A 7,509-nucleotide genomic window follows, 5' to 3' on the forward strand; every position below is an offset into this window, starting at 1 on the left:
ACTTAGGGTCAGTGAGAAATCAATTCAGATGGTAACAGTACCCAGGACCAACTGGGTCTGCAGTCTCCCTTCATTTTGGCTCCTGACTTTGGACCTCCCTAGTTGAGAATAAACCTGAACTAAAAATCCATGTAGTTAGGTAGTCTGGGCACAGGAAACCAACGTGGGGTTGGAGATGCGGACTCTCTGGCATTCTGAATGTGACAGAGTTGAAGATTGGAGACACAGCATTGAGTGTGGAGACCTGGAGAAGGCCCCTCAGTGGAGGAGGAAGGACTGGGGTTTCCCGGTCAGCATGCCTCCTGCGAGTTTGAATATTTGTGTCCCTCTCAAATTCATATTGGGACTTAACCTCCAATGCAGCATATTAAGAGGTGGGGACTTTAGAAGGTGATTAGGTGATGAGAGCTTCTCCCTTGTGAATAGGATTAAGGCCCTAATGAAAGAGGCTTCACACAGCCTGCCTTTTTTACCGTGTGAGGATGCAGTAACCACCTTGGAAGCAAAAAGCAGCCGTCTCTAGACACTGAACCTGCCAGCACCTTCATCTTGGATTTCCTGCTTCTAGAACTGTGAGAAAATGAATTTCTGTTCTTTATAAATTACCCAGTCTCAGGTATTTTTGTCATAACAGCACAGACTAACATACCTAGAGACTTGCATTCCAACTAGAGGCGCAAGCACACCTATAATTCTGCCCTCTCAACTCCTAATGCCAGAGATTGCTAAATAAATATTACAAATGTAAAAACAGGCCGGGCACGGCCCAGCACTTTGGGAGGCCGAGGCAGGCAGATCACCTGAGGTCAGGAGTTCCAGACCAGCCAGACCAACATGGCGAAACCCGTTTCTATTAAAAAATACAAAAATTAGCCAGGCGTGGTGGTGGGCGCCTGTAATCCCAGCTACTTGGGAGGCTGAGGCACGAGAATCACTTGAACCCGGGAGGCAGAGGTTGCAGTGAGCTGAGATCTTGCCATTGCACTCCAGCCTGGGCAACAGAGCAAGACTTCATCTCAAAAAAAAAGAGAAAAAGCAAAAACTGTCAAACTCTAAAGGAAATCTTCTTTGACAAAGAATGGAGAGAATAATACAGCCATTAGCAGAGGCTGAGGCTATACAGTTTGAGAGAAGTAGAGACTAGTAGAGAAGTAGAGACTGGTAGGTGCTGGGACTTCAAAGTCCACATGGGACAGGTAACCAAGTGTAACCTAGGAACGTCAAGGGACCAGAACCAGACTCTGAGAGGTACACAGGCAGGAAAAATGTAAGCTGCAAACAAAAACAGGATGACGTGCAAGCAATCTAAAAAAATACTTTAAAAAATATATATGTGCAATCACCAAAGAGCTAAAGATACTCAGTCTTGCAATGAGAAAGTGACTGAAAAGAAGCAAATAAGGTTTTACAAATTATACATGCTGGAAATGTAAAAATACAATTATTGAAATATACTCTATGTATGGTATAAACCCTAGACTGGAGGCAGATGACATAAAAATTTAGCAGGTCTGGAAAACAACTGAGGAATCACCCAGAATGCACCACAGTGATAAAAGAAATATAAAAAAGAAGCTAAGACAGATGGAGGATAGACTGAGAAGCTTTGGCATAATGTTTCATAGCAGTTTTAGAAAAAAAGACTAGTGAGAATACAGGGATGAGAAAACAAAGACGGTGAATTTTTCAGAACTGAAGAAAGATGTGAGATCTCAGAATCCAAGAGCTCATTAAGTTCCAAGAAATGTACATTAAAAAAAAAAAAGGCCAGGCCGGGCGCAGTGGCTCACGCCTGTAATCCCAGCACTTTGGGAGGCCGAGGAGGGTGGAACATGAGGTCAGGAGATCGACATCATCCTGGCTAACATGGTAAGACCCCCGTCTCTACTAAAAATACACAAAAATTAGCCGGGGCGTGGTGGCGGGCGCCTGTAGTCCTAGCTACTCAGGAGGCTGAGGCAGGAGAATGGTGAGAACCCAGGAGGCAGATGTTGCAGTGAGCCGAGATCGCACCACTGCACTCCAGCCTGGGTGACAGAGCAAGACTCTGTCTCGTAAAAGATAAATAGCCGGGCGCGGTGGCTCATGCCTGTAATCCCAGCACTTTGGGAGGCCGAGGTGGGTGGATCATGGGGTCAGGAGATCGAGACCATCCTGGCTAACATGGTGGTGAAACCTTGCCTCTACTAAAAGTACAAAAAATTAGCTGAGCGTGGTGGCGGGTGCCTGTAGTGTCAGCTACTTGGGAGGCTGAGGCAGGAGAATGGTGTGAACCCAGGAGGCAGAGGTTGTAGTGAGCTGAGATCGCGCCACTGCACTCCAGCCTAGGCGACAGAGCGAGACTCCTCAAAAAAAAAAAAATACCAAACAAATAAATATATAAAAAAAACAGGCCAGGTACAGTGGCTCATGTCTATAATCCCAGCACTTTGGGAGGCCAATGCAGGCAGATCACTTGAGGTCAGGAGTTTGAGACTAGCCTGGCCAACATGGTGAAACCCTGTCTCTACTAAAAATACAAAAAAAAAAATAGAAAAATCAAAACGTAGTGGGGCATGCTGGTGTGTGCCCATAGCTTGTAATCCTAGCTCCTTGGAAGGCTGAGGCAGGAGAATCGCTTGAACCCGGGAGATAGAGGTTGCAAAGAGCCAAGATCGTGCCACCGCACTTCATCCTGAGCGACAGAGCGCGACTCCGTCTCAAAAAAATTAAAACAATTAAAAAAACTTCATGTAGATATATTGCAAATTATGTAAGATAAAACCTAAAGGCTGGGCGCGGTGGCTCACGCCTGTAATTCCAGCGCTTTGGGAGGCCAAGGTGGGTGGATCACTTGAGGTCAGGAGTTTGAGATCAGCCTGGCCCACGTGGCAAAACCCTGTCTGTACTAAAAATACAAAAATTAGCTGGGCTGGTGGCATGCGCCTGTAGTCAAAGCTACTCGGGTGGCTGAGGCAGAAGAATAGCTTAAACCAGGGAGGTGGAGGTTGCAGTGAGCTGAGATCATGCCACTGCACTCCAGCCTTGGCAATAGAGTGAGTGGGATTCACTCTCAAAGGCAAATATAAGAACTTATTGAGAAACTGCAGGAATGAATATAACCTGTTGTACAACCATGGTTTAACTGTAGATTTTTAGCCTAGTTTTTTTTTTTTTTTTTTGAGATGGAGTCTAGCTCTGTCGCCCAAGCTGCAGTGCAGTGGCGTGATAGCGGCTCACTGCAACCTCCGCCTCCCAGGTTCAAGTGATTCTCCTGCCTCAGCCTGCCAAGTAGCTGGGACTAAAGGCACTTGCCACCATGCCCGGCTAATTTTTTGTAGTTTTAGTAGAGACAGGGTTTCACCGTGTTAGCCAGGATGGTCTTGATCTCCTGACCTCGTGATCCACCTGCCTTGGCCTCCCAAAGTGTTGAGACTACAGGCATGAGCCACCACACCCGGACTTTCTTTTTTCTTTTTTTTTTTGAGATGGAGTCTAGCTCTGTCACCCAGGCTGGAGTGCAGTGGCATGACCTCGGCTTACTGCAGCCTCCACCTCCTGGGTTCAAGTGATACTCCTGCCTCAGCCTCCCGAGTAGCTGGGACTACAGGTGCCCGTCACCATGCCCAGCTAATTTTTTCGTATTTTTAGTAGAGACGGAGTTTAACCGTGTTAGCCAGGATGGTCTCGCTCTCCTGACGTCATGATCCACCCGCCTGGGCCTCCCAAATTGCTGGGATTACAGGCGTGAGCCTCCGTGCCCAGCCTGCCTAGTGTGTTTCTTTGGAACTTATCAAAATGTCTCTGGAGGCCGGGCGCGATGGCTTCATGCCTGTAATCCCAGCACTTTGGGAGACCAAGGCAGGCGGATAACTTGAGGTTAGGAGTTTGAGACCAGCCTGGCCAGCATGGTGAAACCCTGTCTCTACTAAAAATACAAAAATTAGCCAGGTGTGGTGGCACATACCTGTAATCCCAGCTACTAGGGAGGCTGTGGCATGAGAATCACTTGAACCCAGGAGGCGGAGGTTGCAGTGAGCCGAGATTGCGCCACTGTACTCCAGCCTGGGTGACAGAGCGAGACTCCATCTCAAAAAAAAAAAAAGTCTCTGGAACATTTCATTTCCTGTTTTGTTACTGACCTATGACTCTGTAAAAGTCTACTTTTGCAATTTGGATTAATAATTTTATGAATGCAAATTGGAGGTGCTGTTCAAAAAAAAAGAATAGAAAAGTCTTACAAAGGAAAGACAATCACAGTGATAGCAGACATCTAGTTAGCTACAACAGACACCTGGAGTCCATTCAAACCTAGAGAAAACTCAACCTTGAATTTGCTATCAGCTACACCATTCAAGAGCAAGGGAAATGAAGACATTTTCAGACACGCAAAGACTCAAGAGTTTGCAATGTACAAAACTTTAGTGGAAGAAAACAGGTGTACTTAAGCAAAAAGAGAATTTGTCTAGGGGCATAAACTAATGAGAGGGAGGGTATACCTAAATAAATACTGGCTATAAATGTAATACTATTTTATAGTTTAAAAAGAGGCAGGAACTAAAATTCTAGATAGCAATATTGTAAAGAGTTATTCAAGGCTGGGCACGGTGGCACATGCCTGTAATCCCAGCACTTTGGGAGGCCGAGGCAGGAGAATCATGAGGTCAGGAGTTCGAGACCAGCCTGGCCAACATGGTGAAACCCTGTCTTTACTAAAAATACAAAAAATTAGCTGGGCGTGGTGGTGCACACCTGTAGTCCCAGCTACTAGGGAGGCTAAGGCAGAATGGCTTGAACCCGGGAGGTGGAGGTTGCAGTGAGCCAAGATCGTGCCACTGCACTATAGCCCGGGCGATAGTGCGAGACTCTGTCTTTAAAAAAAAAAAAAGAGTTATCCAAGGGTTCTTCTTGTTCAGAAGAAATATAAGCACACCACCTTGTGATTCAGATGCACAAAGAAATGTATGGGAATGTTGACTGCAGCGCTATTTGGTGTGAAAAGTGAACAACTAATTATCAAAAGAGAACACATACATAAAATACTATCTGTTAATAAAATACTATTAAGTAAACTAAAAGAATGATGTAAGTATATACATGTATCAACATAAATCTCAAAAATATTAGTGAGGGAAAAGAAAGTTGCAGAGTGAGATGTACTTTCAACATCTTTAAAAAATTCACCTGGGTGCAGTGGCTCACACCTGTAATCCCAGCACTTTGGGAGGCAGAGGCGGGCGGATCACCTGAGGTCTGGAGTTTGAGACCAGCCTGGCCAGCATGGCGAAACCCCATCCCTACTAAAAATACAAAAATTAACCAGGCGTGGTGGTGTGTACCTGTAATCCCAGCTACTAGAGAAGCTGAGGCAGGAGAATCACTTGAATCCGGGAAGGGGAGGTTGCAGTGAGCTGAGATCGTGCCACTGCACTCCAGCCCGGGAGATAGTGCGATACTCTGTCTCAAAAACAAACAGAAAATTCAGCCGGGCGCAGTGGCTCACCCCTGTAATCCCAGCACTTTGGGAGGCTGAGGTTGGCGGATCACCTGAGGTCAGGAGTTCGAGACTAGTGTGGCCAACTTAGTGGAACACCATCTCTACTAAAAAATAAAAAATAAAAAAATCCAAGAACAGGTACTAAGAGGACAGACCTTGCATCAAATGGTGCTAGGAAAACTGGACATCCACAAGCAAAACCATACATCATATATTTTGTATATGGTGTATATACAAAAAAATTACACCATATACAAAAATTAACCCAAAATATTCTTGCCACAAAAACAACAAAAAATTGGGTAACTATGTGAAATGATGGATGTGTTAATTTGCTTCACTATAGTAACTTTTTACTACCTGTATGTAGTCTCATAACATCATGTATACCTTATACCAAATTAAATTGATTTAAAAAGAAATTTAACCCAAAATAGATCAAAGACTTTACTTGTAAGAGCTAAAACAATAACTTTGGGAGGCCAAGGCGGGTGGATCACCTGAGGTCAGGAGTTAAAGACCAGCCTGGCCAGCATGGAGAAACCCCGTCACTACTAAAAATACAACAATTAGCCACGCGTGGTGGCGCATGCCTGTAATCCCAGCTACTCAGGAGACTGAGGCAGGAGAATAGCTTGAACCCGGGAAGCGGAGGTTGTGGTGAGCTGAGATGGCACCATTGCACTCCAGCCTGGGCAACAAGAGTGAAACTCCGTCTCAAAAAAAAAAAAAAAAAAAAAAAAAAAGCTAAAACGAAAGCTCCTAGAAGAAAACAGGAAAAGCTTCATGGCATTAGATTTGGCAACGATTTCTTAGATATGACACTAAAATCACAGGCAACAAAATATATAAAGTGGACTACAACGAAGTCATCTTTTGTTAAAAAAAATTCTCGTAATCCTACTCCCACAAAACTAATTTAAAAAAATTAAGTTCAAAGTTCTCCAAAATGTACCATACCCTGGGGGGATTACAGTGAACTTTGTTCATTTGTTTTCTTTTAATTCGGCTTTTTTGGTTGCGGTTCACCTCCTTTTTCGCAGAGCCGGCCGCTGGGGCCTTCACTTGGGCAAACGACTATCGTAGTCGACCAGCTTTGACCTAAAAGTTTCCTCGTACCCAAGATGATCGCTTTTCCAGACAACTTAATAAACTTTGGCTTTAATGGATGACTGGATGCAGAATAAAATACATAAAAATAAACCTCAGCTGCTCAGCAACGACTGAAAAACCACCACCGGGCAATCCCTCCCCGTGGCCACCGAGCAAAGTTCCACCGCCTCCCCTACACTCCGCCTACCGCCCGGCTCCCGGGGTCGGACAGCCCCGGGCCACTTCCGGGCCTTCCCGGAAGTCCCTGTCACTTAACAACCGAAGTAACCCGCAATGCAGAAGGGCGAGGGGATTGCGAGTCACTGCGTTTCCGGCGCGGCTTGAGGTACTGGGGAACCGGAATCCCCCACCGGCCCAATCATGTTGCTGCTGGGATCTCTCCCGTGCCCAGCAATGGTTGTCAGTAAGCGGGCGGCACTCCCTTCCAATAAGTCTTTTCTTTTTTCATTTTTGAGACGGAGTCTCGCTCTGTCACCCAAGCTGGAGTGCAGTGGCGCGATCTCGGCTCAGTACAACCTCCGCCTCCCGGGTTCAAGAGATTCTCCTGCCTCAGCCTCCTGAGTAGCTGGGATTACAGGCGCGAGCCACTGCGCCCGGCTAATTTTTTTGTATTTTTAGTAGAGACGGGGCCTCGCCATGCTGGCCAGGTTGGTCTTGAACTCCTGACTTCAAGTGATGCGCCCGCCTCGGCCTCCCAAAGTGCGGGGATAACAGGCGAGAGACACCGCGCCTGGCCCCCCTTCCAACTTTCTTAACGGAAAAGGCTGCTACCATTTCTTGAGCACCTATGTTTCAGGCTCCATCAGGCACGTCACAGTCTAACCTGATAATTACACAACCCATCTCACTGACAAGGATGCCAGGTTCGGAGGGGTTGAGGCCCACAACCTGAGGGAGGTGACTCCGGGACACACAATTAG

Source organism: Pongo pygmaeus, chromosome 16, assembly GCF_028885625.2.
Source record: "Pongo pygmaeus isolate AG05252 chromosome 16, NHGRI_mPonPyg2-v2.0_pri, whole genome shotgun sequence".
In the NCBI taxonomy this organism is placed as follows: Eukaryota; Metazoa; Chordata; class Mammalia; order Primates; family Hominidae; genus Pongo; species Pongo pygmaeus.